Source organism: Telmatherina bonti (assembly GCF_933228915.1).
Source record: "Telmatherina bonti genome assembly, chromosome: 6".
Taxonomy (NCBI): domain Eukaryota; kingdom Metazoa; phylum Chordata; class Actinopteri; order Atheriniformes; family Telmatherinidae; genus Telmatherina; species Telmatherina bonti.
This window is the reverse complement of record NC_136624.1, coordinates 34,765,478-34,779,763: the sequence shown is the minus strand read 5'-3', so window position 1 is coordinate 34,779,763 and position 14,286 is coordinate 34,765,478. Positions and strand designations below refer to the sequence as shown.

At 42.4% G+C, this 14,286-nt stretch overlaps 1 protein-coding gene across 1 annotated transcript in view; it reads right to left on the bottom strand.

Moving 5' to 3' along the window:
• Positions 1 to 14,286, bottom strand: part of foxp4 (forkhead box P4) — a gene marked incomplete at its 3' end in the record, with an annotated part of 81,432 nt that overhangs the window by 33,408 nt on the left and 33,738 nt on the right. The window lies entirely within an intron of this gene.

Genomic DNA, 14,286 nt, shown 5'->3' with positions numbered 1-14,286 from the left:
AAAAAGGAAGTAAAGCAGCCAAATACTGGTTACTTTTATGTCCCTTTTCCTCGTTGGGTGAACATGACTGCGAGAGTATATCAGTGTCTTAAATCATCCCCAACCTTTGATTCCAAACTCTTTCCATTCTTCCCTTCTCCACCCTCCTCTCTGTCTTACTCTCTCTTCCACACCAAAGAGGACGTTGCAAAGTGGGCTTTCCACATCCTCTGAGGCAGAAGTATGTCAACGTATCTTCATGTGTGCCCGCTGTGCTTTGTTTGTGTGTGTCACAGTGATGCAAGAAATTGTATGTCTTGATGTGCCCTGAAGAGCTACGACTAACCACCACCCACGTTTTTATTCCTCCTCCTTTTCCCGTTTCTCCCTCGTCTGCCCTCCAGCGCTTTCCATCTCAACCAGTGACACCATCGCTCACCAGCTCTGTTTCCATTCTTTCACTCTGCCCTTGAGTGTTGCCGATTCATCCCTCCAATACTGCAAAGTAAGCCATCCCTCCTGCTTTCTAAGCACATCCTTCTCTTTCCCTACTGCCTTCCTTCCTTTCCTTTATTTTATGTTCCTTCTTTTCTTCGTCGCGCTGATTGTCTGCGTTAAAGAGCCAATCGCCCCTCATCAGGAAAAATCCGTCCCTGAGGAACAGGCATTTTTGTTGGAATGTTTGAACGGCCCCAAAAACATAACAAGAAAACACCCATCTCACAACACAAGAGCCGCCTTGCTCTTACAGTAAGCACATAGTCACACACACCCATATGCACACAAATACAAGCACAACCTCATGACAGAGGGTTAGAGAGCAGAGACAGCAGGATGCACATTTGCTTCCTCTGACTCAAAAGGGAAAGGTTCCTTAGTAAATATTGATTTATGAAAGTCCCTGTGAGTATGCATGTGTATGTGTGGCAAATTAACGGTCAGAATAAGGGATGTTCTTTACCATGGAAGCTCTTACTCAACCGCCCAGCAGCAGAAATCAGCACGACTCCACCGTTTCACAACTGCAGAAAAACTGTAACACTGTGAAACAAAGCTGTCACTCATTCAGCGAATTGTCAAATTAGAAAGGCGGCTGCGTTAAGTAACGTTTAATTACAAACACAGAGAGGCGAGATTAGAGTGAGACGGCGAGAGCGAGAAGTTCTGTGTGCAGTCGCAGTGATGAAAACCATCTGTATCGAGCACACTTGCTACTTTTGCTGAGACCGCAATTACAACACAGACACACACACACACACACACGGACGCGCGCAGGCACACACGTGAATTTTAACACTTTGACAAAAATCTCGGGAACCCCCTCCCTTGGCTGGTTTGACCTCAGCATTAAAGCAAGCACAGACACACACGCACACACACACACACACACACACACATATGCACACAGACAAACACAACCGCCCAGTTTGTTGGCATGTGGTGTGAATTACTCCTTGAACACCCCGTCTGCCCAAGAGTGAGCGTGTGTGAGTTTGCATGTGTGTGTGAGCATGAGTGTATGTTGGCAGGACTTGAGGAGGCATGTCTGGCAACAATAAGGGACAATTCCACCCAAATTACCACCCTGATTACCACTATATTAAAGAGCCATTTATGGCTTTCATAAACGCTACAACCAAGCAGAGGTGATGCCTGTCTCCTCTCTGTATGGCCCTATCCATGGATGTGTGTGTGTGTGTGTTTGAAAGACAAGAAGAAATATGAAAACTAAAGAGAAACCATATCCTTCCTGCATATAACTTATAAAAAAAAAAAAAATGCATTGCAAATGTGATAACCGGCTTATGTAAACATGTCACAGCTAGTAGGCAAATAGTTTAAATGTACTATCATAAAGATTACCTTTTAATGTGTTCTTTTGCCTATAAAAGCAAATAAAACATCTGTTTTTGGCTGAAAGCACCATCCCTTAAGACAGTAACTTGAACTCATTTTAATGATGGTATTCTTGACATTACAATTGTTTTAATGAAACTGTAACTGAGTATAATTATAATGCCATTCTGCACTTTTTTTTTGATAATTAAATGACAATATTGTTGAAATTGCTCCACTATAACAAGGCTGCTTTAAAATAATATCTGTGCCTGGCTAAGCTGCTGATGGCCACAAAACGGATGCTTCAGATCACTTCATGCGTAAGCTTAAAGAGTTTCTCTGACTTTGGAAAAACCTTAAGCTGTTTCTAAAAAATGCATGAAGTTGTGGTGATGTTAGGTGTTTATCATTTTGAAACCTGCTGTGTTATTATTATGGGCTTTGGTGCCTGATACGAGTATATGACAACGCCTTACACACCACTTCATCTTTACATCTGGGAAGATAAGCTGTGGAAAATGAAAACACTTTAAAAAATATTTTAAAACTTGATGTTTTAAAACTAGATGGAAGCAAAGTCAGGCTTTTTAAGATGGAAATGTAAAGAGAATTGACTTCTGGAACCAGATTTAGTAGTTTGAAGAACTACAGTTTTAAGGATGTTTGGCTTTAGCTTGATTTCTTCTTGATGTTTTTGACTTCACACCACTGATGTCTCCATAAAATGCATGTAGCTTGATTTGGTATCATTTCAGCTGACACACAATACAGCAACAAATAAGAAATCCGCTTTGCACGGTGCAAATGTTACAAAAGTAACAAAGACAATTTTAAAGTAAAACTTTTAACAAGTGTATGCATACATATGCAACTGTATATTTATGTATTTCCCATACAACCCTCTTTTATTCCTGAAATGTAGAAGCATCATTTTCTCAGCATCACTACAGTCAGCGGAGCTAACTTCAGTCAGACACCGGTATAAATCGTTGTGGCGCTTTGCTTGCACAGTGACTGATACAACAACCATAAATAATGCCAACATTTTGACTTGAAAACAATTATGCTAAAAACACATCTGCTCGTATATTTTTCACCGTCACTTGCAGTTCATTAGTGTTTTAGGAAACTAAAGCCATGTCACGTGTGACTGTAGGTAGGAAAATGTTGCTCCTCTGCTTCAAAGCAGAAGCTTATTTCTGCCTTGCTGGTCTCTGATCCGCTTATGCTGAAGATTGCGCACCGTCATCTCTGTAATAAAAATAAATCAATAAAATCTTCTTTTTATCTATAAGCAACATGTAAAAAAAAAAAAAAAAAAAAAAAAAGGAATAGCAGGTTTCACACACACGCATACTGAATGGACACACACTAACATGCAAAAATGCCACCAGCAACGAGAGCCCGAACCTCTCATGTCTACTTTGTTAAGAAGCACTTCTCTTTTTTGACCCTTCTCTTTCATTTCTACTCTTCATACTCACTCCTTGCCTTTTTCTCTACAAGACCTCCACCCCTCCTTTAACCAACCCACTCGCACACACACGCTCACACTAGCTCCTCCAAGACCCCCCCCCCCCCTTTACTCCCCATTCCCCCTGTGGCATTCTTGGGGGCGCACTGCACCTTTAAAGAAAATATGAGGGAGGCCTAAGAGGGAGGCCCAACAACAGAGTCTTTGTGCTGCCGCGGAGCACACACGCATACACAAACATGCATACACACACACATATGCACACATCAGTGGTGTCAGACAGGTTTTATTAGAGTGAGAGAGGGAGGGAGGAGGAGGAAGGGGAAGGAGGGGTGAGGAGGTCACCGCTCAGCTTGGAGGCCTGAGAGCGCAGTGTGAGTGCACAAGTGTGTGTGTGTGTGTGTGTGTGTGTGTGTGTGTGTGTGTGTGTGTGTGTCAGTTCGGTGTGTGAGTTCTTCTGACTTGTCATCGCTCCTCTCTGTAAATCATCGCCTCTGACACAGCCTTTAATAACAGTGCATTTTTTAATTCAGCAGGGTCACACATGCACAAACCCGCACACACACACACACACACACACACACATACACACACACACACACACACGTGCAGCTACAGTGACGACTACCTTCTCTGCTTAACAGAACTCCGAAAAAAGGGATGACAACTGTGTTTCACTGGGGGAGAAGTTTGGTGGGACAATTTGGTTCCTTTTGAAAAGCTGCAAATTTAGTTTCTCTAAATGTGCACACTCATCTTGCTGCAGGTGTGTGTGTGTGTGTGTGTGTGTGTGTGTGTGTGTGTGTGTGTGTGTGTGTGTGTGAGTCTGCTCCGCACCCGACATCACATAAATGAAATGTGTTAAAATGAGTTTAATCTCAAATAAGACAAAAAGGTAACCAAGGTAGTTGAATTTGTGTGTGTGGGTGTGTGTATGTGTGGGTGTGTGTGTGTGTGCCTGGCTCAGGTTGCTAAAGCAAACAAGTCTGTGTGTGTGATGAATCTGGCCTCTAATCCGCCCTGTGTGTTTGGGTGACACAGGGAGAGAGAACGCAGGAATAAGCGAAGAAATCTAAACAGAAAGGCATAGCAAAGGAAAAGGGGGTGAGTGGGGGGGTGGACAGAGGGAGAGAGAAAGAGACAGGTGGGTACCATATGTTGGAGTAATCCGTCAGCACTGACTGGGGTCCATTGTTGACGGCCGAAACGAAACAAACCCGTCCTCCCCCTTCTACCCTCTCCTCCTCATCTCCCCCCCATAGATAAACAGCCTCCGGGGCAGACAGTGGGCTGTCTTTGGGGGAGAAGGAGCAAGAGGAGGGGAGGGAGTTAGGAAGGGCAAAGGGGGGGTGAGGCAGGTGGTATCAGATTTCTTCGCTCTTAGGCCAACAGGAAGAAAAAAAAAATAAAAAGGCCACAAGTGAGGATGAGAGAGAAGCTCATTGTTTCATGTGTCCTCCGAGGAGCAAAAGCAGGCTTGACTCGCTGTTTCAGCAGCATCTGAGAGCCCTGATCTCTTCCACGCCAAACAAATATCCCCTGCCTACCTCACAGGCTCAGCAGCCAGGGAAGAGGGGCTTGCAATGCCCCTCTCCTCCTTCCCTCTCTGTGCGCTCGTCCCCAGGAGAGAGCGACAGACAGAAAGACTGCTAAACAGACTCAGGGTGAAGATGCAGGAAAGAGCTCGTCACACCCAGCTGATTCTCTACAGGTCTGCATGCTTTCTGATTTTGGATCAGTGGGAGAGACGGGGTTCAGAAAGAAGCGGTGGATCTTTCTTTCTTTTTTTTTTCTCCACATCCCTTTTTTTCTATATCTCCTTCCTGAAGGGCTGTCATTGAAGCTGAACACCAAGCTAAAGCTGTGGCAACGCTGCCATCCTCTTGGGTCATCCCTGTGATCTCTTGTATCCGTGTGCACTACTTTCTTTGGCACCAAAAAAAAAAAAACACTTTCAAACTCCATAAAACCCTGTGCTACTTTTATTTGCTCTCTCCTTCTGTCTTGTTCTTTACTGCTCTACAGGTTTTCCTGTCTCTTAATCTCCTTTATCTTTGATTCCTTTTCTTTCTCTGGATTCTCAGAGGGAAGCACGATCAGAGAGAAGATGAAACAAGACTGAGATGTAATACAATCTGTAAAGCATGTTAATTTACTAAAAGGGACGATGATACACAATATACAGTGGTGCCAGCTCACTTGCTAGAGGTATTCACACACACACACACACACACTGTACACAAAGTGAGATCACTAAGGAGGTGACAGTTAGTAAGATTGTTATATGACTTTGGGGCAAATGTGTGTGACGGCTTGGTTACAGCCACAGTTGAATCTCGTATATCAAATGCATCACTGTCAGTCGCCACAGAAACCAGATTGCTTTCCCAGATCACTCCTCCTTTATTTCTCTCTATCCACATCACCCGATCTGTCTCTTGCCTTCTCCTTCGCCACTCTATATGATGCAGAACTTGCAGAAAAGTTTGTGTTGCATTTCTTTCCAAAGCACTCTGATTTTCTGGAGCCCTGACCCCTCCCCTCTCATCTCGGCAAATCTGTTGCCCATACACTCATTCGCCACAGTAAATTTTGACAGCAGATATGGCTTCAAGAGAGTCCTAAAATAGATTGCCCAGACTTACTAATGGAAGTCTTGTGAATGCAGCTGTCGGCCTTATGTGGCGACCCTTACCTTCCACCGCCTCTCGGGTTAACACTACTCCAGCGATGGCTAACAACAGGCTAAAGGTAAAGCTGCATACATTGCATCTGCTTGTAAATATGATAACGCATGGTCGTAACATATTTGCAGCCTTTTTGAGCCAATGCTGTTAAATGCTGGAAAGATTTTTAGTCTCTAAGTTTTTATAATACTGTTGTCGTCAACCACAAAGTAGAGTGGAAGTTTTCATTCCAGCCCATCATTATAGCAGCTGATTTCACTTTTGTTCATAATTTCCACCAGACATTAACTTTAGCGAGAAATTTGCAGGTTTTTATTAGGACAGAAGCAGAAGTTGGTCTGCGGCAACAGAGAGGGGAAAGTCTGCTGGGCAGATAGCAGCAGCTGCAGGAAGAATAAGCAATTATGTTCTTACACTAACTGGAAAAAAAAAAACAAAGAACTAACTATTTTTTTTTTAGTGCTAGCCATTAAGCAGGTCATAAACTGGTTTGTTTCTATTAATAGAACAATGTAAAAGAAAAAAACACAGTTTAGAGGGAATGATATGCATTTTTAGGCAAGATCGAGAGCTTCTTAGAGGTAAACATATGTAGAAGGAAGGGGCAGCTTGAACCAAATCCGTTCTAAAGCCTGTCAATTTCACGGTGGGTTACGAATAAACTACGCTTTTCCAGAACTTCACTCCTTTCCTCTGACTCTTCCTCACATATGCCTTCTCTTTTTCTGGTATTAATCAGGTTTTTCCGCTCCCACCCCCCCAACACCGCCTTTACACCAGCTTTCCAGTGATTTGTTTTCACCATCAGGAACGTGGACTTCAAACCAATTGTCCGCCAAAATAACTAAGCTTAAGCGGCACTGAATGCCTTAATCTGTTTAGGACGCCGCCGATTGGGGACAATCTGGGACACCTTGGAAACTACCAGCCAGCGGCAATCCCTTTTAGCTATTTAATGTAATGTTTCCGCAATATAAAGGCACCGTTTGAGAGCTTAGGTTTTAAAACGGCTGAAGTAAGCTTCTCTGGGCCCAGACTGACCATTAAAGAGAGGAAAGACCGCATGCAAGAGCCAGTGCAATAAAAACTCACAAACTCCAAAAGAACTTCAAAATATGCTGTAATGTTTGAAAACCCTGGCTGATTTTAGATTTCTTTTTTTTTTTTTTTTCATATACTATTTTTCACAAAAAAGGACCTGTTCTAAACTCTTGGGACCCTGCCGTTTTCCAGATGGTTCTCTTCTGTTCAAAACTGTTTTGTAAAGCTTGAAAAACCTCTCTCCTTCAACTTCGTCCCAACACTCATCTAATGTTTCTATTGATTCACGGGGGTATATGCACAGTCATAAAAAGGAGCTGACTGAATACCCAGGACTGCTTTATATCATGACACAATTCATCATCATCCACACACATCTTAAATTCACACATGGAAAAAAGTCTGCAGCTTCCTAAGGAGATGTTTGTGGCCCTCTCTTTCCCTGTCAAGTCAAGTGAAAGGGCATCAAGAAATAGACACTTAAAGATAATGATGAGGTGAGCAGGGACAGAAAAAGAGAGGAACTCCCTTAGTGGGAATATAAAAACAGCTCCCTCTGCACTGCAGGCCTCATCTCAGTCCAGGCGGCTAATTGATGGCAAATAGCTCTACAGCAGTTTCCTTACACACACACACACACACACACACACACGCACACACACACACACTCACACATACACGTCATACGTTATATACACATATGCAGTTTCCCTGCGGTTTTCAACACAGCTCGTTTGGCAGGAGAGGAAGGTCTCACTCCAGACAGACCCAACCCATTGAGGAAAACACACACACACACACACACACACACACACACATATACATATATATATATATATATATATATATATATATATATATATATATATATATATATATATATATATATATATATATAATATTTAACCCCCTGCTTGTATAAGGTAGGACAGTTAAGTAGTTTGGGAAGATGAGGCCACTTAGGTGTTAGGTCTAAGTTGGGCGGCCTCCAAGGTTTAAGTTTTTTCTTCTGCTAAACACAAGAAACTTATGCGAGGGGAGACTGTGCGAGGCCAGTCTGTGATGAGGATAGCACTAGCCTGGCAACCAGGCCTCACATATGGAAACTGTTTAACTCTTATTATTAATAACCCCCCCAAAAAAAGAGAAAAAAAAGCAAACTAATAACACATGCAAGACACTGCCAAGGCTCGACTCAGAGGCAGAAGGAAAACACATACATACACAAACAGAGACTGTCTGCCGTGTGCACATGCACACACAAACATATACACATACACGCAGCAACTAACACACACACACTCAGACACCTATTGGTTAAGCAGAAAAACACACTGAAAGTGATTGGTCTGTGAAAAGTTTTAGTCTGCCTGCCTGCGCTGCTTGGATGGAAATAAAAAGTCTTTCATGTTTCTTGGTTCAGAGGGTTTTTACACCTGGTTGTGGCTGTGGGGATTGAGATAGACACACCCTCACACCCACCCTTACCACACACACATACAAACACCGGAAGTGGGCAGGCACAACAAAGGCTGGTTGGTGTACAAGAAGTTAAACTTCTAAAAAAGCACAAAATCTTTTAACTTCCCCAAATGAGACGCAGGGGTGGAGTGTGCTCTAAAAAGGGGAAATGGGAAATGTGTGCTGGACTGTATGATTTAGTGTGAGGGTCAATCCATCCAGACGTAAAGAAAGGCTTCTGTTTAAACAATAGAAAGTCCTGCATGAGTATTTTATTAATATTCTTTGCCTTTTCACATTATGTTTAACAAAATTTAATTTTTGTTGACTGGAAATTTATTTTCTTGAGACGACGTAATATTTTCCACACCAAAAAGTTTTCAAAGACTTTTTTTTTTGTTGTCTTTTTGGCAACACAAGTATTCAGGTCTTAGTCAGGAACTGACTTAATTCATTAGGAAGTTCAGAAAAAAAAAAACAAAAGTCACCACAATGTTAACAAAATTTCTGTGGAAAGTGCTCAGTTCAATTTTCACTCATTATTGTGGCTCCATTGTTTTGTAAAGGGAGTAACTTTATCTGATAACTTTTATAAAACTATGAAAATGCTGAGGCACAGTAAGTGTGTATGGAAACTGAGTGACAAGAGAGACACAAGTCATTTCTTTCAATAACTACATATTTCTTACAGGCATAAATGATGCTAGAAGAAAGCAAAGCAAAAACACTAAATTTAAGATTTGCTCATTTATTTTTTCATAATTTATTAAAGTCTTTATGATATAAAAGGGTACCGTACTTATTCTCAAATGAGGCTTCACCGTACTCTCACCATTATGCAACACTTTTTGATGTGTCTTTTGTTTTTGTTATGGAAATCTTAAGTAACAAGACAACAAACGTACTCTGTCTATCAGGTGAAAAGGCCGCCATGCTCTCTTCCTGAGCTCAAGAAGAAGGCAAACAAGAGAAAAAGAAGAGCTACATTCCTCTCCTCCTCCCTGTTGACTCTAATCTCTCCTTTAAAATGGCTCACACAAAGAACCAGCGCAGACTAGCTAATTAGCAACACTTTAGGCCTCTGCAGCTTTTGAATGCGCGGTGTGTATATGTGCGTGTTCATTGTGTGCATCCCAGGCTCTCAACTGTTTCCAGGGTAACTGACTGCCTAGCAGCCTTGCAAGCGTTGCACATTTAGTCTTTATTCTTTGCTTTCTCTTGTTCCCCTTGCTGTGTCCATCTCTTTCGGTGAGTTTGGAGTGGAGGAATGAAGGAGTGGGGTTTTAAAGAAATGAGAGGACCCTAGGCTTGGGCTGACCTGTGTGGACGGGTGGGTTGAGGGGTTGCAAACTATTGCATTTTTGTATTAGTGCTTTGCCTCTGAAGAACTCTGAAGCACATTATTTGAGCACATGTCAATTCAAACCAATTATGGTTGCTGCTTTTTGATAGAGAAACCAGTAGACCATTATGAACAGGCACTAGCACACACACACACACACACACATAGTTGCAGCCCACTGTCACTGGCCAGTAATAGCAATGAGGTCACTCAGTTTTGCTGGGTGACCTGTGGCCTCTAAAGCAGCCTCAGTAACCATGGTGATAACTAACCTTTTGAGAACGAAAAGCCAACAACTGATTTTTTCCCCTTGTGAACACAAGAAATTCTCCATGAGCAGTGTATGTCTCAGATTGTGTATGAATGTGTAAATGTGTGTTTCTTACACTCTATGTACTAGACAGCATAGTCAGCCCTACCCAGTTTAAGTACTTCCAAACACTCCCATGGCAACCAAACCAAACCTAACCTCTTCAGGTACTCAGGTATGTGTGTAACACAGTTTCCACAACTGAAACAGGACAAAACACACACTGCTGCACATACAATAAGTCCTCCTGGTAGGAAATGTCTAGCCTTGTCTCCAAGCCTCTCAACTGGCCGCACCACCCATCCATGACCGTGTCCACGCTGGCTGATTCGGCCTGGTAGGCCAAGTCTTGTGTCCATTTGCTCTTTCATCAAGAGTGATGCAGCTCTATTGCACTTTTTAGACAGCAAAATCTCATTATTAAGTACATTTTACTGTTTTAGTAGGGGCAATGAAAAATGATGATGTGAAATCACCTGTGCTTTCAGAAATGCTTCAAATTACAGTGCGCCATTCATTTGCTATTAAAGGGTCTTGAATGAAGAAACACAAAAGCAACAGAACTGAAAAGACATTGGAAGTGTGAACAAAAATCCCTTCTCAACTCTCGTTCTGTGGATTCTCAACAATTCAATAGGCAGGCTAAAGAAAGCAGTAAAAAGGTTTTATGGGCGCTCATAAATGCAACATCTCAGCATCTCAAAATAAGGTCTCAATGTGTGAAAAAAAATAATTGAATGAGAGTGATGGAGTGAGAGAATCATGTGAAAGTCATTAAAGATTAGTGAGCTTTTTTTTGTGCAAGTGCGTTTGATGCATCGCCGTGCTTGTGACCAAGATCAGGAAAGAATAAAAATGTTCTGCATGAAGAATCTGTCTGTATTAAATAAGACAAGCTTTTCATATATAAAAAAATAAAACAAAAATCTGAGAAATTTTGAGACCTTAAGAGGAAGTTGGTTCTCTATAGGTCTTTTTGTATCTCTATGGTAACAGTAGGGGGTGTTCTGTGATGCTAGGCAACCCCACTCCCCCCTCCTCTGTCTCAGTGTGACCTCTCGTGACCTGTGCACTGTGCTGACCTTACACATAAAGAGGAAGGCCTGGTCCAGACCAAGGGAAGGCTTTTAGGAGGTGACAGCACTCAGGGACAGGCCCTGGACTGATTTACTAGCTGGCACCCACGATGGACGAATGGTGTGACACATGCAAAACACACACACAAACATTTCCGCATGCAGGGAAATGTACAGATGCCAACAGAGTCAGATAGGAGATACAACCTGTCACACTGCTGCAAAAAACAACACAAGCCTAATTGAATAACCTGAATCTTAATACATCAGAAAAAAAATCTCTTTTCAATTCCTTCTCTCCTCAAGTCACCCCTTCACCTTTATCTCCTCTCTCCACTGCTGACCTGAAAGTGAACTCAGTGGAAAGCTGGAGGTCAAACAAGACATAACTGTCCCAGTGACCAAGATTCACCTCTCATAATTTAGCAAAGATGGAGAATCACACACCCTTCCAAACCTCCCCACCTCCATCCATACAGGCCAATTACTGAGTCTAGCCAATCTAACAGGAAGCCATACGTTATCTTAAGCCTCCAGCATTTCTTTCCGTCTGTTAGCACACACACACACACACACACACCACACTCATACATCTGTCGCAAAGTGCTGCCGACAAATGCACACACTTACACACAAAACAGCTATCTTTCATCAGTGTTTGTGTATATCTGAGATCTGTATCGGTTCCCCCTGATCTCCAGTCATCATTATGGCTTCTTAATTACACCCTTCATTAACTCACATCAGCTCTGTGCAAGTGTGTAAGTATCTGTATGTGTGTGTGCATATGAGAGTGGAAGAGAAACAAAGATTGCTAGTACGTATGTGGACACATGAGAGAAGGAAACAAGGGAAGCACAGAGGAAAACCAGAACATGACAAATGGGAGTGGGGATCGAAGCTCCAAACCAATTTTTAAAACTGCCTTTTTCAAAACCAATGTTCCTTTTAAACCTCCAGGGAGGGGAGACCACTGCTACAGTCAGCCTCTCACTTTCTATTTGCTTGGAAGAGTGCAAGGGAGAGAGAAAAAGACAGAGCAAAGAGGGGGGAGAGCCTCTCAGGCTGGTTTAGCCGACCGATGAGTGGCACTCCCAAGAGGAAATGGCACCTTTCCGCCACCGTCTCTTTCCTTTTCCCTCCTACTTTTTCCTCTTTACCTCATTACTACAGCTACTACTGTGGCTGCTGGATTACAGGAGGCCATTAATTGATGGTGAAGAAAAAAAAAATAAAAGGAGACAGTGATGGGTGAGAACTGAGGAAAGCGGGGTGGAGGGGGGGTGGCGGCGCGTACAGTGTGGACTCACTTCTGCAAAGTAAAAAAAAAAAAAAGGTCGGAGAAACTTAAAGACACAGACAGAATTGAAGACACCTGGTTCTCGTCAGAGCACCCTCCACCCAACCTCACACACACTCACACATACAAACACTTTGAGGTTTGTTAGGATTTATCCTGCTTACATTTCTCCTCTGCTATGCATCATTTCACGTCCACACCCGGCACCTCAAAGTGCCACACGTTCCTGTCCTGCACTCTCACTTTTCCACTTCTTCTTCGTCCTTTTCTACCGTCTGCAACGCTCTGCCTTGTTCAGCTCTCGCCCCTTCCGTGATGGGGCAAAACTGGTCTTTGCCTCCCTCTTTTACTTTCTTCCTTCTTTCTGTCTTCCCTCTGTCCTGCTCTGTTCTTTCTGGGGAGGCAGACAGGCCACATTCCACAGGGAGGCCCAGGCGCCCTTTTCTGACACGTCTCAGCTTTACACCCCTCCCTCATCCCTCTGTTTCTTCTTTCCAGCCCACAAATGCCCCCTCCTCCCCCCACCCCACCGTGCCGCCTATTTGCCTGTCCGTTTTACCTTCATTTCCTCCAACTGGTTATCCCATCCCTCCAGTATCCCCCCTCTCCCCTCACCCAGTTCCTAATGGAACCATGAAACGTCTATCTATCTATCTATCTATCTATCAATCTATCTATCTATCTATCTATCCATCTATCCATCTATCTATCTATCTAAGTAAGTAAGTAAGTAAGTAACTATCTGGCCGTGTTTTCTCTCAGGTTCCCAAGGGCCCTGAGGAAAAGACGTCTTTGTGTTCTGACACGACCACACTGTCAGGAGTTGTGTGTGTCAGTGTGTGTGAGAGTGTCTGTGTGTCTTTTCTGCTCCAGCGCACACCGGCATGGTGTTTAAGCACAAACAGTGGCCTGCACTACACCTTCAGGTGAAAGACTGAAGCGTGGAGGACGGAGAAGCATGAGGAGGAGGAGGAAGTATATCCAAGACATTCAGGTGGGGGCTCTGGCTAAAAATAAATCCATTAAGGCCACCCAGTTCTACCACAGGAAAACTATACAAGGTAAAGATTTGATGGAATTATGAATGAAAGGCAAATGTCTCTTATAGGAAATTATCTGCACATTTCAGTTGAGGGGTTTTTGTTGTGTTCAGTTTTTTTCTTTTACAGGTTTGACTGAAAGTGTATGGTAGAAGAGTAGAAGTTGAGCAAAGAAAACAAAAACCACAATGTTTGTTTACTGATATTCTAAATATCAAATTATTCAGTGCTGAGTCAAAGGTCAGGAGAACATTTCTCTTGGTGAATGTTGGACTTCAAGATAATGACATTTACTAAGAGAATGGATACTTTCTACTCGACTAAAACTGAGTTATATTGTTTGTGAACTCATCATTTCCTGGTTTTGATGTCATGTCATTGCCAGAGAAGCTGAATTTTTTTTTAAATATCCAAGATTATGCAAAGTCATGGGGAAAACGATCTTTTGCTCTTCATGACCACATAAATGGAAATGGACCAGCAGAGATTTTATCCCAACTATATTCTATAATTGGAGTTCAGACACCATTTTTTTTTTCAGATCTTTTAATCCTCCATTTATTAAATTCAAATGAAGAAAAGACCTCACAGCTATAATTTGTTGAAGCAGAAACAAAAAGAACTTTAAGATTTTGAGTCACCTTTCTGTTTTCTAAAAGTTTTTTTTTACCGATCCTCAGCAGTCATATGGTTGTATATATATATATATATATATATATATATATATATATATATAT